Below are 23669 nucleotides of genomic sequence, written 5' to 3'. Positions count from 1 at the left end.
TACAGGCATGTGCTTGGGAAGCCAAATAATATCTAAATCTTTTAAACAGTATAAATATTTTGTGGTTTCAGAAATTAATATTTGATACCAATATGTACTATGTCAAGCAAATACATCACATATTGTCAGTCCTTTGTTGGAGAATGCAAACATTGCTTGGTGGTGATAGGAGAATCATTAACCATAAAAGCACTTGGTATTGTGACATTATTGTATACAGAATTATATTGATAGCTGTTAAAATTGTGCTAACTAAGAAATTAAATATAAGAAATAGTGAGGTTTGGCAAAGCCTAATTTATAATTTTTATTGTGTGCTAGCAAAACCTCATAACACAGCGTTTTTTTTGGAGGAGCTGTCTTTTCAAAACAAAGTAACAATAAACAATAGAATGACTACAGAAGTTATATTAAAATATAGACTTATTTTACAAGCATTTATTTTCCACAACAAAAGGAAATATTGCTCTAATACTTTTTCCAAAGTCACAGCATTCATTAGAATATTTTAAAAGTTTGTGTTACTGAAATAGTTAGTTGTACAGGAGAATAAGAAATATGGCAACACTATTACTTTAAGGAAACTCAATTCCTCTGCTTGTCTTTGACTTTATTTTTTATGCTGATCAAGTTACTTGTTTTTCTAGGCCTCTGTTTTTTCAATAGGATATCAACATGATAATGTTTTGCATGAGTGTTGTGAGGATAAATCTCTGAGTACTTTACTGTGTTCAGATCGTCTATGCACTGAATAAACCTGGTGAAAAAAACAACAGGAGGTGATGTAATGAAAGTTTATCAGAAGTTATACGCACAGGCAAGAAACACTGTGGCTAGAGAGTTGTTTTGGCATCTCCTCACTTTTACATTCTCAGTATTGCATCTGGATTTTTCCATACGAACATCCAGCCTAGCTAAAATCAGTATGTTCTTTTGACAGTCTTCTCTCAGTAATTATTTTCCTTGTATTGATTCAAGTATCAAAGAGGTATTTATGGCTTTTCATTAAAATGTGTGGGTGTTAAACCCCTTTATAATTTTTGTTAGGATGGGCAGATCTACCATCCCCATAGAAAAAGGCCAGGATCATCTAGTGTCCATCAGGATGTAGGGCAGCTGCTCTTGCATTGTTTCAAAAGAAAATAATAGTGTAATCTGAGGTAGTTTAAAAGCTCAGAACAAGTTTAAAATACCTCCTCTGTGAGTGCACTGATAGCAGTAAGTAGAAGATACCATGTAACTTACTGTCTTATGGCAAATTAAATTAATCATTATATTTCTATCTGCAAAGTCTAAGTAAAATAGATTGTGTCGGAAGATATAGAGCAACTTGCAGTAGGAAACTATATTACCATTTCATAAACAGAGCAATAAAATAATCCTCATATAATCCTCATATTTTTATTATAATGGAAGAGTCCAACTTATCAAAAACAATTATGATAAGCTCTCTGCAACATCTTAAAAGAAATGTACATCCTAAAAGCAACACAGCTTTGGTAAGCAGAATCTGTTGCACTCTCTAGGAGAGTTTAGAACACCTCTAATCAGTATCTTGTTCCTTGTTATATTGACTGATGTGCAGAGTGAGTCATCAAAAGTTCTGCTTGATCATTGTGGAATCCTTTGCATTGCCTGCTTGCATTTATGGTCAGAGGTTTTATCTGAAAGAGATGAAAGTAACACTTCTGATCTACATGTTCCTGTAATTTTTGAGTGCAAAATGGATCTAGATAGTTTCTCCATCCTTGTGCATAGGGTGTTTGCCTTTGGAGAACACCCATGGAAAGGACTAAGCTTCCTCTGAGCTTGTCATCCTTACCCACTCTATGTTCCCATGCATCCTAAAAATCTGGTTATGAAGAGCCCTGAACTGAATTTCTTCAATGATCCTTCATATATCATAGCTTTGCAACATAATATTTTAAAATTTAAAGCAATTTTAAACCCCTGCTTTGAAGAGCTGAAACTCATTTATTTTTCTTTTCTTGAAAATAGAGGAAAAAAATGTGTCACAAGTAAATGTATTTAGAATACAAATGGACTAAAAAAGGTGAAAACATTTTATGTAAAAATATTTTCTTCAGTTAAGGAGAGTAAAAAATATTGTTTCAGACATTTCTGGAAAGAGAGGTGAAAGAGGCAATCTGACAAAATGGGAGATTTGTCCCTGGGATAAATCTGACAAAATGGGAGATTTGTTTGGTAATTCCCTGAAAGAATGATTTCAATAGAGGGGGAAGTTTAAAACAAACAAATTTGCACATAATTTTCTAAATTCTTTGGAAGTTTGAAAATACTCCTGAGGAGGCTATACACTGTCTGTTTCAGGAGAAAAAAACAAACAAACAAACAAACAAAACAACACAAAACAAAAACAAGCAGGCATCTAGAAGCTCTTTTATCTTCCTCTTTGTTATAGTATTCACGCATGACCAAAAAATATAAATTCACTCTGATAAAATATTTTTAGCCTGTTAGCTGTCTACAAGAAGATAAAGACATGATCTCAAAACATATATTGTTTGTATAAATATTAAGGAGAACTACAACAGACTCTGCACTGCAACACAGTAATTTGAAATTCATGATAAAATTTTAAATATGAAACAATGGCATGTTTGTGGTTCAGAGGTAAGTGCTTTAACAGGGACTGAAATCTCTACCTTATATAACAGGTACAGATAAAACCAAATACATGATCCAGATGCATGATATACATGGTGTATGTTAATTATGAGGCGACTGAGAGAAAATATTACACAGAATTGATCTAATAATGCTATGAAATCTATGGAGGACTAAGCAAATTTAATTAAGTGAAAGTTCATCATTATAGGGTAGGACAGGTGAATAGACTGATGGAAAGCAAATGAATTAGAGCCATAGTCTTATGTGCTCTTGCAGATTGAGTTCAAAGAGTTTTAAAAAGCTGTTACCTGCCTCAGTGGACTGTATCACTTCCTTTGTAAGGATTTAAGCTGCACTGCAGTGTGCTCCTTAAAGTACGAGTAGTTTACCTTTATTTCACCAGTCACTTACTACCATGATAGGCTGAGCTGTGGTAACAAAAAGCTGAAACATGGTGAATGAAACTGTTCAAATTATCATATCAACGTCTCATATACAATAAGTATCATGATATTTGACTTTGTATTTGACCAATTTGAAAATAAAAGGCTAAAATCCAGCAAGATTTAAGAGCCCTTAGGCTAAATATCTGTGAGTGGGGAAAATGGATAGAGATAATGGAAAAATATGACAGTAATAATAGCCAAGTACAGTTTACCAGTGATATATCTTTTGTTGTTTTGTGTGACTTTATTAATTGCACCAAAACAAAATCTAGTGTGGATGCAGGCAAACTAGATTAAAGATACCTTATTCTGATGTTATTTTCCATCTGTTATGAGAGTCACTTGTTTACAGGTGCATGCAGCAGCACATAGCAGAATCCACACTTGGAAAGTTGCATGGCTTTATGTAGACTGGTACAGTACGTTATAAGAACTTTTGAATGCAGATATACACCAACCGAAGTTTGAAACTTTCATAAGTGAGACAGCAGGAACAATCTAGTTTAGCAAGGAAGAGTTTAGTGTATTAGCAGAAGACTCATTGAGGGAATTTGCTGCTTAGAGTACAAAAGGTAAACAAGTGAAGGTGTGCTTCAATTAGGAGGAACAACTTTTAGGGAAGACTTGAAATAGATGTTTGCAAAATGATGTGTGAGTGACAGCAGAAACAGTCATCTTCTGGAGAGGTGAAGATAAGGAAGGAAAAGGATGATCCACTCTTTGAATATGAAAGCAGTTCCTGCTTTCTCAGCAAAGGAGAGATGAACATTCTCAGCTACAAAAATAGTAGCAATTAAAAAATAAGTGAGGGATAAGTAGCAAAGTGGGTTCAGAGAATATATGAAATAACAAGCATGAAAAGACAAACAATAACTTAAATAAATGGAATCTAATTCTCGAGACCATGTAGTTCACAATGCCTTGTGTCTGATTATTATTTTTTGGTACTAAAATAATGGTCTTATCATAATGGTCAGAATCATTGTTGTTGCAAAAATAAACAGGTAGTCCCCTTCCGAAAGAACTTACAGTATGGACAGGTGTAACAGACATCTTTCAGAAGAGAAGAGTTATTGTTCAGGAAAGAGGTCTGAATGGGAAACTTTAAACATCCTGGCGAGGGTCACAGCACGATTGTGCCAAAACTTTTATCTTTTGTCTCAGGGGACACTTTTATGATAAAAATCATCCCGATATCTGAAAGCACTTGATGGAAATAAGATTAATTTATAAAAGCTAGAAGAAAAAAATGTACTATATCATAATAGAAGTGTTTTGTTTTGTTTTGTCTCCAGCTACATTTATTAAATCTTAGCCCTTTCAGTTCCTCAAACCTACTTGCAGTCTGTGGGAGTGTATCTCAGCCTTTTTTCATGTGCTTTGTTACTTGCTCAATTTGTTATCAGTGGTAAATCTGAGCATAAAACTGTGCCCAGATAGGTCTTGAATTTCCAAATGTTTTCTGTGTGGATAGTCAGAAGTAGATTTAACAGTTCAGATGCCAAAAGTGTCAAGTGACGGTGGGAGATCTGTAGTGACATAAAAATTAATTTATTGCTTAAGAATAGCTTGTAAAATCTTTGAAATGTCCCTGTAGTGCATGCCTTACAAGCTATTAGAAGTTTTCAGTCTTAACCTGAGTTTTATAATATGCTTTGATTTTATTTATTTATTTATTTATTTTTATGTAATTGCTAAGGTAAGTATCTTAAGGTCTTCTGAATCCAAAGATTGTGTTTAGAGCTAGATGCATGTCTATGTAAGATTGTACTACCGTGGCTTTTTCTGATGTCTGGATTGGAGTGAACTGCAGAAAGAGATCAGAGGTATACAAGAAATATTCATGCCCTCCACAGCTTCAAGGGAGGTTGTTGCCCTGGAAAATGAAATAATTTCTTGCAAAAAAATACTACTGCACATTCTTTCTATATAATATATAATTGTTCTGATTTCTCCAAGTGGATGATTTTCATGAGGAAACTGACATCTGAAGGAAGAGGAAGGGTTCTGAGAACCCTTCTGAGTCCACCTAAGAACTTATTTGGTCTTTTGTCAAAATACATGTGCTAAACCTCTGTAAGAGTGGGACAGCTTACATCCAGTTTCTCTTTCTTTATTCTGTTCCCCACCCATCCACACCCCTCCTTCAAAAAAAAAAAAAAAAAAAAAAAAAAAAACCCATTACTCAAGGCACTCTAATTAGGTCTGCAGACACTGTTTATTCCATATGTATGCCAATATCATTGCCATTACCGTTTTCTTGTTATATTAACTCCTTGAATCCTTCCAAGGCTACTGTGATTTTTAAATGCTCTCTCTCAAATTTGTAAGCTCTTTAATATGCACTCACACATTTTTAGCTATCTAGACTGTTCATACACAGATTTTGTATTATTATTATTCTTTTCCTTAAAAGTAGCATGGTTTGTGACAAGAGAATCAGAGAAAAATAGGATCAATATACCTGGTAGGAAAATGAAAGAAAATCATGCCTTGCCTGCCTAAGCTGATAGATTTTTGTCAAAATATGAAGAAAATTTTAACATCTGAAGAAATAGTCTTCTGGATGTTTGTGATGCAAAATCTGTCCACCTATCCTCTATAGGATTCCCAAGGTCCAGTTTTTCTGGATGAAATACATTTTATTTCTGTCTAATATTCACCATACATGAAGGAAAAAAAAAAAGAAAAAAAAAAAACATAAATCTAGGAGACAAAAAGCATGCAGTTTCAATGAATGGTTGGCTTTGAGTTTTGCAAAGTAACTTTATTCTATATATTTTAACTAGACAAGACCTTGAATAATATAATCTGACTTTGAAGTTAACTCTCCTTTGAGCAGTGTTTGAAGAGCTCAGAAACAGATGTCCCTTTCCATCTAAATTACTCTGTGAATTTATGTATGTTATATATCTCTATATATGTAATCAACACACGTGCACATCACATGTGAACATATATTATATGAATGTATATGAATATAAATTAATATATATGAAATATTTTCCATGAAATATTGTGAATCCACAAGGGCTCAACTTTCCCAGTTGTTGTCAATCTAGACAGATACACGTATAATAAAGGGAAAACTTCTTAGGGTTTAAAGGAATTTAAGAAGAAGAATTTTGTTGTGTTTCACCCTCTACATGTTTCAGTAAAATCAGACTTTTTATTAGTGATTATGTGTTTCCAAGAGAAGAATGAAGTGTAAGTTCTATTGACTTCACTTTCTGTGAGCTAGTTTATTATTTTCTCTCAGCTGAATTATATAATTCTCCAGAAATAACCCTCCCTATTATTCACAAAGTGAAGTCCTTTTCAGTTTGAAGGCAGGACTGTTCATCCTTCCATAGCTGATTTTATTGATACTAATGTGACAAGGTGCTGGAAAAAGTCCAGATCTTGACAATGGTTAGGTATATACTTTACTATCTCTGCAATGTCAATTGCATAGTAGCCTTTTCTTTCTTTTTTTTTTATTGGATTTTTTTTTTTTGTTGTTGCTAAGTAATACGACCCATTTTGAATTTAAGTGGTTCTCTTGAGAAAATTAAAAAATAAAACAAATGAAAAATGCAAATATTTTACCAAAGCATCTGAAGAGTATGGGAGCAAAAAAAGAAGTCTGCAAAATGAAGCAGCAATGGGGAATTCCAAAGTCCAGACTTGGCATGTTGTTGGAAACATGTAAAGGAGTAATGCACATAGCCAATAAAAATATGTTTTAGGAGAAGTAACTGAAGTTTGCAAGTTCAATGAAACATTAAAAATTTAAAATAGAGGAGGAAAAAGTCATTACTCATGGAATTTGAACAGGAGAACATATTGATGGAAAATGTGTCAATTGCCATGGAGATAAATATAATTTTTAGGTGTATATGTTAAAAGATGATAGGTATGACCTTATACCTGTGTCACTAATATTCTCAGATGCAGAGTCAAAGAAAATGCTAAAAGCATAATGATTTTTCTCATCTCACAACACTAATTTCTTGGTGATAATTCAATTATAGCAGTTTATAAACATTCCTAGTCCTCCTCTGCATCACTTAGGTTTTAGTTATAATTAGTTTTTTAAATGCATAATAAAACATAGAATACAATTTGGAATCTCAGTCAACCTTTAAATCATTGTGCTGTGCTCTTTAACTGCTAATCTAGTGCTTTCAGTGCACAGCTTCAAAAAAAAAAAAAAAAGTGTAGATTCCTTTTTATCCATGTCAAGTTTAAATGAAATTAAAATCTGAGACAGAAAATAAAAACCCTGTTGTTTACTCTTTTAAGTGTGTCCAGAACAAAACAAAAAAGGCTTTCTTATCAAATCCTGTTTGCATATGTCTAATAAATGTCACTTATCGCAGAGCCATAAAAATCAGTTCTGAATTAGTTCAGTCAAAAAGCAGTGGCACAGATTAGAAAAAATGTTAATCCAATCCTTTGTTCTGTTAAATATCTTCCATTCCTATTAAGGCTCAGCATAACTCATAAGTGACCTTTTTTAATCCTTGTCCAATTTACATTAGACCAAACTTTTTTTTATTAATTTGTATTTATTTATTTATTTATTTGTTTGTTTGTTTGTTTATATCTATTAATTATTACCGAACATGGATTTCCACTAGGTGAGAGCTTTCACCTCCACTTTGGATTGTACCTGTTTTACCTGCTGAGATGCCACAGTTGGACAACAGAGGTACCAGTCTCTAATTTTGCATTTAGAATTGTGCCTCTGATCTTAACATCAGATTTGCTTCTGTGGCTTTTCTACTTCGAATCTTCCCAAAAGGGATTCATTTCACCTCCTCATGATTATGTGAAGCAGTCAGTCACAGAATTTTATGACCATCTTTGAGCTCTGTGATACGTTGAAGCAGTCTATACACAACATCACAACAAAGACTGTACAGCAACATGTAAGGAGGTCTGTCAGTGGTGTTTTAGCCCAGCACAATGACAATGCCAGACAGAGAAGAAGAAAAAAAATGCAACATGGCCCAGTTCTAATAAAATACTTCAAGCTAAGATAAATGGCACAAATAGCTGTAATTAGGACTAATTATGTTGTTGGAGTATTTTCAGTACTGCGTGATGTAAAGTTTTTTTTTTTTTTTCACCAGTGGTACCCAGCATCCTTTAAAGAAGGAAAGTATTCATTGTGAAAGGAGAAAATAATATGTCATGTACACAGACAAAACATAAAACAATCAAAATCTAAAACAAAACTAAAACCATTACAGAGAAGTAGTGAACTAATCAGTAGACAAGATGAATGGCTGATTACCATTCTGAAGGTTTGGGGCTTCATTTTTTATTTTTATTTTTATTTTATCTATCTATTTATTTATTTATTTTTGTATTTTTCCATATCCAAGGGTGGATTTGCATAAGATAGAGCTTCTCTTAATACAACCAGTATCTTTTTGTATTATTATTTCAGGATGTGAAAATATGAAGGGTAAGCACCTTTCAAACTTTCTTTGCAAAGAAAGACTTTTAGCACTTCTGTAAATACTTGCAGTAATGTGTAATGGAGATAAATATGTACACCAGTTCAGGAGGAGCTCATATTTCTGTTTGTGCTAAAACTCTGGTGCCTGCTAACAGAACAACACTACCTGTGACATTGGATTATCTTAGGACATGCAGTTTGTTAACAGTAACATTAACAGAGAGAAGACTCATTGCTGAAACAGACAGAAGAATTAATATCTGAAATCTTATAGAATTTTGTACAAGACAGATGTACTTAATCATAATATACAAATTGTTAATGTAGTCAAGTAATTGCCTAGTCTGATGATCCTTTTTCCATTTTCATTTTATTGATAAAGGTTATTATTCTTTTCTGATATATGCACTTAGTTTTCTGTTTTCAATTCATGACAATCTTTAACATTTTGCGATTCTGTACCAGCTAAAATTATATTTTTCCTTAAAACAACTGTTAATAACCATAAGCCCCAGAATTAGAGAAGCTGTAAATTACATGATCTTAGTGAGAGCTTTAACTTTGTCTGTTTTCCCATGGCATCCATGTTTTCAGCACTTTTTACGTAGTGCTTTGATTTAACCGTCTTAAGTGGAAGAGATAATACATATGACGACAGTAATATTTTAGTTGACTTGCTTTCTAGAACCTTGTATTTGGACTTACTTTTAATTCTGTGAATCATATATCACTACTGAGACATGTTTCCCTACTTCCTAAAGTAAGTCGTCACTCAATTGACTCTACAGAGGTATGGGTTGAAACACAAAGACAGTATGCAACGTCCTTGAAATTATGCAGCAAGCTGAAAAAATAGATGGAAAAATGAGGAAAGCTATTCTGTCTTCAGTAAGGAAATCTTCAGGAAGGAAACAAATCTCATGAAGAAGACTTTTCAGTCTTGTAAGAATGGATGTATTAGAACTTTTCAAAAGTCATACTTCATCATAACGGGAGCCAATTGTGAAACTCAGACTTAACAACATGAACCAATCTGTCTCAAGAAACGTTTTTAATGAAAGTTCAAAATGAAAATTCTACATTTCAGTTATTTAAACAAAATTTTTATCAACAAAGGCCTTTAGAAGAAAAATCCATAATCTTTAAAGCTGTCGGATATGTTCGTTTAGTGATGTTATGAGAAAATAATGCCAAGTATAATATTAATAGCAGGTGTTCAGCATGGCAGTCCTGTTTAATTCAAGTTAATATTGAATATCTGCTCATCTTCTCAAAGGCTTTCACATAGGCCTCATGCAAAACAGAATCCCAATATAAATGCAGTTATTGTCTACATAAAATTTATTAAATTATCTTTGGCTAATTAGCCTGAAAAAAATCCAAGCTTTACAAAATTTTTTGGAAGATCATAGTAAGGCTGTGCATAAGAATTTTCAGCTAAATTCAGAATTATGTTATCCGCAGCTCTGCTTGATGACAAGAAATGTCATGTCTGGAAAGATCAATCACATACTTTCCATTATTTGCAGGCCTGGCAGCTCAACATAGGCATTTTTTTTGCTTGGTGCCACAACTTTATATTTACCAATTTTATGACTCTCGAGAAGAAAAAAAAAAGTGTGTCTAAATATTAATATTCAAAACAATAATGTTTTGTAACTGTAAGGAGAAGAGAAATATTGGCTGGATTTTTGTTTATCAGAGTTTTTTGTTGTTTGTTTTGTTGGTTTTTTTTATTGGTTTGTAATTAGTCTCAGGTTCTGTTAGAATTGAGCAAGAATGATTAACATGATCCTATGGCATAGAATACGCTCAGAACTATTCTCATTTCCTAGTATACTAACGTGTCATAATGGCTTGAAGGAATGAGAAGACACTTTTTATTTGTAAAGTTTAAAATAATGGGAACTTTCCTTTTCATGATTCATTGAGACCAAATTATTCACAGATAGTTATTTCCATAAAGAATTTTATAAATGCACATGCAATGGTCTTCTAAGAATCTGAGAGAAAACACTCCCAGATTGGCTTTGTATGTATTTTAAACTTTGCATCTTTCAACATAGCCAGTGGCAGACATTATGGGTCAGTAGAAGGAACGAGACTAGGTCTGTGGCATGTGAAGTCTTAGGCTTTGATGTTAAATGTCTCTTTTTTTTTTTTTTTAACTTTGGGCAAATGGCCCACTTTCTTTTGTTATAGTTTGGAATGCCTTCAAAGCAGAAACCTCTAGGGAGGGTCTGAAACAATTTCCAAGAAAAAGTCTGTAATTACTTTGTACTGCTTTGTTCAGTGGACTGAAACAAAGCCCTGGACAAGGGAGACGTTTATATTTGTTTGCATACAGACTCCATGTATGTTGTGCCACTACCCCTGTTACACTAATGTAAGATGTATGCTGATCAGTGCTGCAAATTTTGGTAATGCTGCTTTGTGGCTATTTCTGTCAACTGCCATTTTTTTTCAGTAGGTTACAAAAACAGTTGGAAATTATTGTGTGAGCATATTTCTTAGAAATAAATAGTGATTATTCAAAAATGAGTTATCCTACAAAAAGTAGTCCACCCTGAATTTGGCCCAGCATCTCCTAGGATGATTTGAATTGCTAGCTCTGCCAAGAAAAAAACACAACATGCATTTTCCAAAACATCAAAATATTAAAGAATAATTCAGTCATAATATTTTCAAAATTATCACATTTTAAATGTCACTATAGTCCTATATAAGGACGGAGTTCTCTTTAACATCGGGTTCAAGATATTTTAGAAAACAGCTTCTCCCCTTCATTTTTGAAATGCAAAGCTCTTATAATATAGAAAAAGGGAAAGCCCGTGTTACAGAAGTTTTATTTTAGTCTATATGATTTACAATTTTGCTAAAAAGACATAAAATTCTATGGGAAGGATGCATATTAGAGAAATGGATTATTTTCCACAGATTTAGTAGATATCTACTAAAAAAACAACAAAAACAACAACCAACAACCAAACAAACAAACAAATAAAACAAGCTCTCTTGTCCAAAAGCAGAACACTTAAATTAATTGTGGAGTTTGTATAATGAGCTATACAAACTATGTCATTTCTAGCTTTGCCTCAAGTGAATGTGTTGAAATTCCAGAAGAAAATTGGTGGCTCTTCAGCAACCTCCATGACCTCCTTCCCCTTGCACAAGTCGTTGCTCTGGTTGAAGAGGAAGGGGTTAGCGGGAACAGAAAGTTTAGGTGATGAGATTACTGCAGGGGGAAAAAAAAAAAAAAAAAAAAGTGCATCTGTTTGCAAGCCTGAGATTCCATTAGAAGTATAACTAAAACTGATTTGTATCTGTACTATAGCATTATGATAATGAAGTCTGTGGCCTTACCCAAAGATTATCAACATGACTTTTAAACTCACTCTGATATTCTTATCACAACTACCCTTAATTCATTATGAGTTGCTAGAAGATCATCTTGTTACTAAACATGAATAGCTGGCAACTCAATACGGTCCAGTAAATTTGAAAAACAAGCTGAGTAATGAAAAGTATTAGGAATAAATATCCTGGACATTGGATCTTAGCTTTCATTGTACTTAGAGAGCTATCTTGGTCTTGGTCCTCAAAACTCATCAACACCATCATAAATTTTATTTGTTAATTTTGTTCCTTTTTTTTTTTTTAATGCTAATTGATTTGCATGGGACTTGAATCTTTTGCCCTTAAATATAACTCAACTGTAAAGTTTGCTCTTTCGGTAGTCTGTTTGTATTTTCAAAACTTTGGAGACTTTTTTTCTTTTTTTTCATGGATTACTTAAAAAAAATAATGTTTGGACCTAGCATAAATGCTAACCAATACCCGTGTTTGATTTGTTTTTTATTTTTGTTGAAGTCAGAAGAAATACAGAAAGTCTTAGAGGAGGCACGCATTATGCCTCCGATTATTTTAGTATTATATTTCACAGTGCTAAGCTAATTTAGTAAAGCAAAACCATGTGTGACTTGTCTGGAAAAGGTAAGATTGTTTAATCTCCACTTAATAGCAGTTTCCTTATTCTTAGTAGTTTAGCTGTTATTTAAAGTTCTTGGAAACAAAGCACTTTTTTTTTTCAATATCATGATCTTAAATCTGGAAACTATTCTGAGTTAACTTCAGTTTAAAAAAATATATATACTGAATAATAAGACACAGAGATGTGAAGAAATGTTTTTTCTGCTGTTATTACATGTAGTATGTCAATAGTCTAAAATGCGGTTTGTATAGTACACAAGTGCTGGAAAAAAAAACTGATATATTTTTTAATATAGAAAAAAAAATCTTGCCTTCAGGAGTCTTACTTTTGTCCCATATAGACTTAGTAAGTAGCAAGGATTCTTCTGTAAGTTCCAAGGAGCAAGTCTGCCCTGATACCTGTCAGAAGTGCCATAGTTCCTAGCAGTGTGAGAAAGGTTTTCTAAGGATCACTAGATTTGCAGAAATTTCTGAAGATTAAGAGGAACTGAAAGTGTTTGATAGTCAGTTAACAATTGCTAACTTCATCCTTCTTCACGTTCCCCTTTAAACCGCTAAGCAACATAGAGGCAGATGACATTGTTTTTTAGAAATATTCAAGGATAAGCATCTGACTCAAGGCACCATAAAGACATCTTTAGATAAATACAAATTAAGATGGCCTAATGTGTTTGTTTTACCTTCCTGCACATCTAAACTCCACTGTGACCACTTTCTTACTCCCCCTCCTCCAAGGAAGAAGAGGAGAAAATATGATGAAAAAGGGTTCAAGGGTTGAAATAAGGTCAGAGAAATCAATTTCTCATCAATTACTGCCATTGGCAAAAAACTCAATGCAGGGAGATTAATTTAATTCATTGCCTAATGCTAACAGACTGGAGCAGTGAGAAACCAAACACAAATGAAAAACACCTTTCCCCCATCCACCCTCTGCTACCTCCTCTCCCCACGCAGTGCAGGAAAATGGGGAATGGAGGCTGTGGTCAGTCCCAGATGCTTCGTCTCTGCCACTCCGTTCACAGTCGCTCTCTGCCCTGGCTCCCATGGGATGCCATCCTTCCCGAACTGATCCTGTGGTGGCTGTCCACAGGCAGCATCTCTCCAAGAACTGCTCCCACATGGCTCCGTACCACGGGATCCATCCCTCAGGAGCAAACTGCTCCAACATGGGTCCCTCACGGGTGGCAGCTCCTCCCAGACCCCCTGCTCTTGCATGGGCTCCTCTCCACGGGCTGCAGCTCGGGCCTGCGGCCTTCTCCTGTGGGGGCTCTCCATGGGCTGCAGCCTCCTCCAGGCCACATCCACCTGCTCCACCAGGGGCTCCTCCACGGTCGCAGCATGGAGATCTGCTCCACCGTGGAACCCATGGGCTGCAGAGGGACAGTCTGCTCCACCAGGGGCCTCTCCACAGGCCCCAGGGGAACTTCTGCTCCAGCACCTGGAGCACCTCCTGCCTTCCTTTTTCATTGACCAAGGTATCTGCAGCATTGTTTCTCACTTCTTTCTCCCAGCTGCTGTTGTGCAACAGTTTTTTCCCTTTGTTAAATCTGCTCTCACAGAGGTGCAACCAACGTCACTCATTAGCTTAGCAGCGGGTCCCTTTCAGAGCTGTCTGGAACTGGCTTTTATCTAACGTGGGGCAGCTTCTGGACTCTTCTTACACAGGCCACACCTGCAGCCCCTGCTACCAAACCCTTGCTACATAAACCCAATACACCTAATTCAGAAAATCCTAAGAAACTAACATCTTCACCTGGTTTCTAAAATCAATACATTTTTTGTTATATTAATATGCCTTTAGGAATATTATCTTGAAAGTATTTTCCAGATTAATTCTTTGTAAAATACTGTACTGCATAAAAGTTAACTTTTCTCAAAAAAAAAGGAGAAAGTAATTGAGATTGTGATAAATGATATGTCTCAATATACCTTATTTATATATTTATTTATTTATTCATTCATTCATTCTTATTTATACGTTACATTCCTTAAGAGAAGAATGATTTGATGAGGTATACCTTCCTACAGAAGGAGGGGGCAGGTGACTGCTACGAAGGACCGAATGAGTGTGGAGTCTGGACAGGCTGAAGCATATGGCAGGTAGATAGACAGACAAAACATACAGGCAATGAGAAACCATTGAGAGGAAAAGAAAGCAGACAGTGCAAAGGTTGGATCTCAGAAAGCTTCTGTAGTGCTAAAAGCAACACTGAAAGTGAGAAAGCTATAAACAAGAACAGGTTTTTGTATGTATTTAAATCAATGTCTTGATTTAAAAAGTAAAGGATTTGAGTTTATTTTCTAATAAAGCCAGATTGATCTAAAAGTCATTTCGTATGTCAGGATGCTCATTATAAAGAAAAAAAAATACACGTCTTCAAGGCTCTGGCTGACTCTGTGTCTTGCTCCAAAGATCTATAAAAAAAAAAAAAAAAAAAAAAAACTGCATAAAATCAAGGAAAGATAAAATAATTTTAATAAAATGAGTATGCTTCATCCTTGCGCTAATTATATTTAAATCAATACGAAATATAGGTAAAATAGTATAAGTTGCAAAGACCGTCTACTTTAGATCATCTCATTTTATGTTAGTACAGCACCAAATGCAATTTGGACTATGGCAAAAGTACTTACGGGACTTCAGTGTTTAAAGTGAGGTTTAAATGAAAATGTAGGTAGCTGTATCAGAGATCCTCTGGTCTTCAAAATTCTGATGTTACCTCCTGGTCACTTGTGAATTTTAACTCAAAATCCAATGAAATTATCAAGAATCATTCAGTGAGTTTCAGATTGGTTAATAATATGTTATTACTGCTAATTTATTATCCAGATGTAGAAAATCAATGCGGTGTAAAGGAAGTTCTCAAGGGAGCTAGACTCACTATCACTGGATTTCTGGAAAATAATGGAAATTCTGAGGGGTGCAAACAATTAGAATAGCGATTTTCCCCCACAACTGGGTTTTATAATGAGAATGAAGTGTTTCTACTCCACAAGGAACAGTCATATTCTGTCATTTTACATGGTACCTACGCTGTCAGTTTGACTTTTTTTTTTTTTTTCCATTCCCAAACCCTACTCAGCTCATTGCACATATTGCATACATGTTAATTCAATTCTGGGCTCTCTTCTAAAACAACTCAACTACTTTGCTTAAAGAGAATAAATGATCAGAGATGACAAGATAATGGTTTTCAGGGTCGCTTCCAAATAGATCCATGAGGGATGTGGATTATGCCAAGTTTGTCTCTCCTGACTATGACAAACACTTTGTTTGGAGACCTCTCCTTTTGAATGCTTCATGCCTTGCTCCAGAAGATGTCAAACGCAGCTGTGGCATCATGATATAAAAACACTATTCTGGTAAGCTGCAAGAGTGGTTATTTTGGTACTGTGAAATCAAAAACCACAAACACAGAATTATATCTGATGACTACATGGAAGAAATGGAAAGTGAAGGAATTCATTTTGTTTTAGAGGGTGCCAGCCCAAGAAGACTGGACGTGAAGCAGTCTGGACATGAGCCAGTCCACAGAAATTCACTAGGGACTTCAGTTCTTCTGAGTGCCATTCACAACACAGTAAATATAAATTAATTAAATATTTAGTCATTTTAAAAGAGATTTTTCTTTGAACTGTACTAGAGGTTTTGAAATTTATTATAAACCTCAGAACTTCTAGCAGGGAAGGGTCAGAGAATTCACATGATTTTCTAATGAAGCAAAACTTTTAAAAGAGCACATTTTGTATTACTGAAATTGTTTTAATATGACGGTGCTGTAAAAGTTAAGGCATGGAAACATCTGGAATTACGCAGACATGGTGATATGGCTCCCATGACTGGAATGCTGGAATGGAAGGATACAGGTTCTTAGGAAGGACAGGCAGAGGAGATGAGGAGAGGGCGTCTCCCTCTATGTCAATGAGCAGCTGGATTGCGTGGAGATCTGCCTGGGGATGGATGAGTAGCTGACAGGTTATGGATCAGGATTAAATGGAGATAAGGGGGGCAGGTGACATTGTAGTGAAGGTCTGCTACAGGCCACCTGATCAAGAGGACCAAGCAGATGAGACAGACAGAAGCAGCCTCACATCTGCAAGACGTGGTCCTCATGGGGGACTTCAACCACCCCAAAATCTGTTGGAGGGACAACACAGCAGGGCATAGGCGATCCAGGAGGTTCCTGGAATGCGTCAGCAATAACCTCCTTCTGCAAGAGACAGAGGAGCCAACAAGGAGAGGTGTTATGCTGGACCCCATTCTCACCAATAAGGAGGGGCTGGTGGAGAAGGTGAAGTTCAAGAGCAGCCTTGGCTACAGTGAACATGAAACACAGTTCAAGATCTTAAGGGCAACAAGGAGGAAATGTAGCAAGCTCACTACCCTGGACTTTCGAAGAGTCCAGTCTCTCTCTGCTTGGAAGAGTACCATGGGACAAAGCCTTGGAGGGGCCCAAGAAAGCTGGTTAATATTCAAGGATCACCTTCTCCAAGCTCAGGAGCAATGCATCTCAACAAAAAGGAAGTAAGGCAAAAACACCAGGAGACCTTTGTGGGTGAACAAGGAGCTCCTGGCCAAACTCAAGCAGAAAAAGGAGACATACAGAAAGTGAAAGCAAGGGCAGATAGCCTGGGAGGAATACAAAGACATTGTCTGAGCAGACAGGGATCAGGTTAGAAAAGCCAAAGCCCTATTACACTTAAATTTGGCCAGGGACATCAGGGTAAAGAGAAGGCTTCTACAGGTACATCGGTGATAAAAGGAAGACTAGGGAAATGGTGGGCTATCTCTGGAAGGAAATGGGAGATCTGGCTACCCAGGATATGGAGAAGGCTGAGGTACTCAATGAGTTTTGTGACTCAGTCTTCACCAGCAAGAGTTCCAGCCACATAGACCCAGCCCCAGAAGGCAAAGGCAGGGAATGGGAGAATGGCAAATTGCCCACTGTAGGAGAAGATAAGGTTTAAGACTAGCTAAGGAACCTGAAGGTGCACAAGTTCAAGGGACCTTGTTAGCTACATACGTGGGTCATGACAGAACTGGTAGATGAAGTTGTTAAGCCACTCTCCCATCACATTTTAGAAGTTGTGGCAGCGGGTTGAAGTTCCCACTGACTGGAATAAAAGAAAGCATTTTTAAAATGTTTCCTCCCCATTTTTAGAAAGCGGAAAAAGATAGAAGTGAGGAACTACAGGCCTGTAAGTCTCACCTATGTGCCTGGCAAGATCATGGAGAAGATTTATCCTGCTTGTGTTTTAAACTAAAAAAGGGTACATTTAGAATAGACATTAGGAAGAAGTTCTTTACTATGAGGGTACTGGAACAGGTTGCCCAGAGAAGTTGTGGATGCTCCATCCCTGGAAGTGTTATTGGCCAGGTTGGATGGGGCTTTGAGTAACCTGGTCTAGTGGAAGGTGTCCCTGCCCATGGCAAGAGGGGTGGAATTAGATGATCTTTAAGGTTCCTTCCAATCCAAACCATTCTCTGTTTCTATGATCTTGCTAAGACCCTCAATTAATTTTTAAAGCATTGTGTAGAGGAAAATGCACTACATGTGCAAGAGCTTACTCATATATCTTCATTTAGAAACAACCTCAAGCTGTAATCACCTTCGTTTAGTAGCTTCACCTTTACTATGTAGATTTTAATAGCAGTTGACCATGTTTAGTAGCTGCACTTATTTAATAGCTGCACCTTTACCATGGACCTTTCCCATGCAAGCTGAAGGGGAAAGTAATTAAATTTAATGAAAACTATGCTTTCTAAACAAGGATATATGGTTAGTGATGTGAAATGGGCAGTAGGATAAATCATTTGAGGAGAAATTACCCACAGTTCATAGGTTAAAGTACTGTAGCTCTAAATATAAATTAAGACTAAAATGTAAGGAGCATGAGTTTTGTAGACAGAGTTGCGTAGAACAGCAACATAGTGACTATGCCCTTACAAGGTTTGCATGTGACTGTAATCTCAGGAACGCATCTGCTGATTCATGACAAAATCATTCAGTGAAAGAAGATGTAGGCTGCTTTCTGGAAGACATGTAGTCTTCCAAAATAAATACCAATAAATGAATCTGATTCTTACACTATATCTTGTTTCTCCCACCCAGTTAGGGACTCAGCACCAGTCTTTTTCATTCCTGCTCCCTGCATTATATTAGACAGAGACAGAGTTCACTCTTTAAAGTAGTTTTAGGACGAGTAAAGAACGAACAGAAGCAATGAACAACTAATTTGCTAGTAGGAAATATGATAAGAGCAAATGGAATAAACAAAATTAAATATTCACATTTTTTAAAATTCTCTCTTTTTAAAATAATCAAAAGTCTTTTTTTTAAGAAAATACCAGGTGCTTTCCTTTTTTTTTTTTTTTTAATTATTTATTATTAGTGCTATTTTTAGCCAGAAGTGATTAAAGACACATGGCCTCATTGTTAAGGAGATTAACTTGTTTCATCTTTTTGATCAAAGCTGGTCAACAGAACACAACAGTAATTTGATGCCCGTGGGTCACTGCAACCTACAATCTTGTTTGATGTAAGGGAATATAAAAATATCTTGCAATAAACTCTTTTGTTTTTTTTTAATATATATACATATAGTATATTTGCTTTGTGTTGAAATAATTTTGCTTTTCACTGATGACAACATTAGTATTACCTCTAGAAATATTTACTTTTTTTATCTCAGAACATTATGTTCTGGGAATGTAAGGTACAACAGAATGTGTTGGGATTTTACATACCAAAAGCTTTCATACCTAGGCCATCATGGCAGCATAGAGTTTCATTACTGGTATTATTGACGTTTAATATACAAAACATTAAGGGAGCAGTAGCACCAGAAGATTTTTATGTGTTTTGTACTTCAGTTCTCTTATATTCTACAAAATGTAGAAGTTCTTCTAACAGTTATAGAGATGTACAGCAACAGTGAGATAAAAGCTGAAAACAGCAGTTATGAGATGCTTTTGATCAAAAAAGTACTTCATTTGAAAGATAAACCTCAGAAATTCAGCTCACCTTGTATATGTGCAGATTTATCTTTTGTTGCACAGCAGTAACATTTAGATGAAAGTATATTGATTTGAGTTACTAGTTCTTTCTTTTTAGAGAACTGAAAATATTAATTAAGGTATCCCTACAGGGATATTTTTGTTGCTCTGGTATTTCTGCTTTTAATGAATTAAATAGATAAATAAGGAATATTTTCTAATGTATTTCCTTGGAAAACATAGTCTTACCATTTTTCTGGTTGGTAGTGTGTAGAGAATAACATATTTGGTTTGATTATTTTAGAGAAAACTATTGTAGATGCTTGACTTTTAAGTGTAACTGAAATAATGGGATTTTTTCACTGTTTTACTCGTTTTTGTAGCAGTCCTGCTTATGCTTCCATCATCATGTTTATGCTTGTGCGTGTCCTGTATAACCTAGAGGTTTAAGATATAACACTAGCAGTGATAGATGTGTTTTTGGTAAGAATTGTCTCATTTTTTTTCCAGGTTCCCAGCTTGTTTTGCTAAAAGCAGCAGTGACTTTTTAACCGAGTAGCTTTTCTAAGGTTCATGATCTGTGAACGTGTGCTAACCAACCTTGAGGGTGCAAGAGATAATTTCTGCTCCCAAAACATGCACACTTTCATTCATAAAAAGAGGGAATTTTGGAGGTAGGTACAAGATGTGAAAGACATTTTTTCTCAATTTTCTGTTTGCTCAGCACAGCCCACCTGACACCTTCAGTTTCACCACAAGCAGTGATTTTGTGATAACAGGAACAGCTAGTAGCCCTTTTATCCTTAAAAATATTTCTGCTGCAACTCTACAGCAGAAACACTGACCTACAACATCATGATAAATGTCACAAACTGTGAATTCTTTGCAAGAGTCTCTTTCTCTCATTTGGACTAGACACTTCATTCTAGACTGGTTAAGTTACCTTTATGTTAAGTATATTTATGTGATTTTTTTGTTTGTTTGTTTTAACAAGTGGGAACTCCTCACCCATTCCTAAGAGATGCATTTTGTCAATAAATTTTGGTCAGCTTGGTCTGAGAGTACTCATGTATCATTTGCCTGCTTTCTTTCTTTCTTTTTCTTTTCCTTTCTTTCTTTTTCTTTCTTTCTTTCTTTCTTTCTTTCTTTCTTTCTTTCTTTCTTTCTTTCTTTCTTTCTTTCTTTCTTTCTTTCTATCCTTTCTTTCTTTCTTTCTTTCTTCCTTCCTTCCTTCCTTCCTTTCTTCCTTTCTTTCTTTCTTTCTTTCTTTCTTTCTTTCTTTCTTTCTTTCTTTCTTTCTTTCTTTCTTTCTTTCTCTCTCTCTCTCTCTTTTTCTCTCTTTCTCTCTTTCTCTCTCTCTCTCTCTCTCCCTTTCTCTCCCTCTTTTTCTCTTTCTCTCTCTTTCTTTCTTTCCTTCTTTCTTTCCTTCTTTCTTTCTTTCTTTCTTTCTTTCTTTCTTTCTTTCTTTCTTTCTTTCTTTCTTTCTTTCTTTTTCTTTCTTTCTTTCTTTCTTTCTTTCTTTCTCTCTCTCTTTTTCTCTCTCTTTCTCTCTTTCTGTCTCTCTCTTTCTCTCTCTTTCTCTCTCCCTTTCTCTCTCTCTTTTTCTCTTTCTCTCTCTTTCTTTCTTTCCTTCTTTCCTTCTTCCTTTCTTCCTTCCTTCCTTCCTTTCTCTCTCTCTCTTTCTTTCTTTCTTTCTTTCTTTCTTTCTTTCTTTCTTTCTTTCTTTCTTTCTTTCTTTCTTTCTTTCTTTCTTTCTTTCTTTCTTTCTTTCTTTCTTTCTTTTTCTTTTTCTTTTTCTTTCTCTCTTTCTCTCTTTCTCTCTTTCTCTCTTTCTCTCTCTCCCTCCCCCTCCTCTCCTCTCCTCTCCTCTCCTCTCCTCTCCTCTCCTCTCCTCTCCTCTCCTCTCCTCTCCTCTCCTCTCCTCTCCTCTCCTCTCCTCTCCTCTCCTCTCCTCTCCTCTCCTCTCCTCTCCTCTCCTCTCCTCTCCTCTCCTCTCCTCTCCTCGAGTCTCCTCGAGTCTCCTCTCCTCTCCTCGAGTCTCCTCTCCTCGAGTCTCCTCTCCTCGAGTCTCCTCTCCTCTCCTCGAGTCTCCTCTCCTCTCCTCGAGTCTCCTCTCCTCGAGTCTCCTCTCCTCGAGTCTCCTCTCCTCGAGTCTTCTCTCCTCTCCTCGAATCTCCTCTCCTCGAGTCTCCTCTCCTCGAGTCTCCTTTCCTCTCAGATACACAAGAGTTAGGTATTTTGGCCTCTGTGAAAAGATATCACCAATAATAAAGGCGACTTGCTAAAACTCACAAAGCAAGGATAATGTTTAGGTGAGCCAGGAGATACACTGACTTGTTTTTAATCTTTTTGCTTCTCACAAAGTACCCTTGCATGAATGAGCAATATATTTTTTTTGTAGAAACTGGTTTTGGATAATTTAATGTCACCTTCCAAGGGAAAGGCTCTCAAGGAATTATGAGTACAAGTAGGCTGGTCATCTTATTGCTGTTGGAAGGAAGAAGGGCTGGTAAACACAAAATCTAATATATGGGTATAGGACCATGTGATTCCACCAAAAGATAGCTAGGTTAGTGAAATGAGCTATCGACAAGGGTGTACTCATCGGGATTCAACAAAATCTAAACTGCCACTTTCTTTCTATCTTTGTAATTCAGTTACACTCTCAAAATCTAAATTTTAAGTCATTGTAAGGTTTCATCTTTTGTTACATTTTTCAAAATGTTTCATTAGTATATCTGTAACAGATGAATTAAGAATAGTTCACAATACACCATGGAGATGCATTCAGGTTATTCAACCAGTTCAAGGGAAGCTTGCACCATTGCAGCTTTGCTGTTTATTGGTTATCGAAGCAGATAGATATGTAGATAGACAATTCAACTTTTCTCATGTCCTTTTAAATTATTAGCAATTTTATCAGACATACAAACAAGTTGGATAAGCTTAATATTTTATTACATTTAAAGCTAAATATATACATTATGTACAATTAAACATGTTTTTGTACCTATTTTCTGAACATTTCTAATTATCAATAGTAGCAGTGTGTCTCATATTTTCATCAAAACAGTTCATATTAATTCATGAAAATGTTTGTTTTGATAATCCATTTGTCATATATATTACATCTCAAAACAGTGTGCAAAAGGTACAGTGCTTGCTTATTTTTTTTTTTTTTTAGTGTTATAAAACAAACAGTCAAAAAAAAAATGATAGTAAGCAAAACACCAAAAAGAGGTGGCTGGGGGGGATGGGGGTGGGAGAGGGGAGAAAAAAATAAAGAGTTTTCTGAATTCAAGTCAGTTGAAGTGAAGGAGATGATTTCTAATGACTTCTATTGTCTTTGGATTCAGATTGCAAAAAGGAGCCCCTGAGCTATGCAGAATCTGTGAGGTGAATAAAAGTGCACATACTGTTTCAGGTAGGTGCACTAAAACTAACACAGAATTTCTGTTCAGTGAAACAGAGAGGGAGTTATGATCCTATGTTATCTTAGTTTTATATAGGCCATATGGACCTTAGAATTTGATACCTACTAGTATCTACGAAGATGAGAGCATCTCTGCATATTTAAAGAATATATAAATTAAATGCCATAATTTTTAGTGAGAGGAAGCATTTGGGAACTCTGCTGAAACAAAGGGAAAAACCAGCATTAAAAAATATTATTTATCTGTGAACCTAAGTACAGATATGGAACCCTGCTTATGCAACTATGTTCAAAAGCTGTGACCTGTTTTTCAAAATGAAGTGCCTAAGGTCTAAGACCAGATCTCTAGAAATATTTTAGTAAATTACATGTTTGTATGTGTGCAAAATTAAATTCAAGAAATATATATTTATGCTGGGTATCTCAGATGTATCCAAAAGATTTTTCCTGAAGAGAGCTTGTTTCTGAAGAACAAAAAATTTGTTACATTAGTTTCAAACTTTTTCTTGGTCAAATCCTAATAGTTTTATGAGTGCCTAGAGTTTCTTTGGTTTGGGTTTTTGGTGGGTAATTTGATAAATTAATGAATATTTTTATTGAGAAAATGAATGTCTTGCAGTTAGTAAAATTCATAACAGATTTGTTCTTTGTGTTGTAGAGTAGTGTAAATGTTGCAAATTCTATTTGCCAGTCTTGAGATGAAACTCTTTTATAGATAATGGA

This window comes from Anser cygnoides, chromosome 2, assembly GCF_040182565.1.
Source record: "Anser cygnoides isolate HZ-2024a breed goose chromosome 2, Taihu_goose_T2T_genome, whole genome shotgun sequence".
Lineage (NCBI taxonomy): Eukaryota > Metazoa > Chordata > Aves > Anseriformes > Anatidae > Anser > Anser cygnoides.
Note: the sequence above shows the minus strand (reverse complement) of the source record.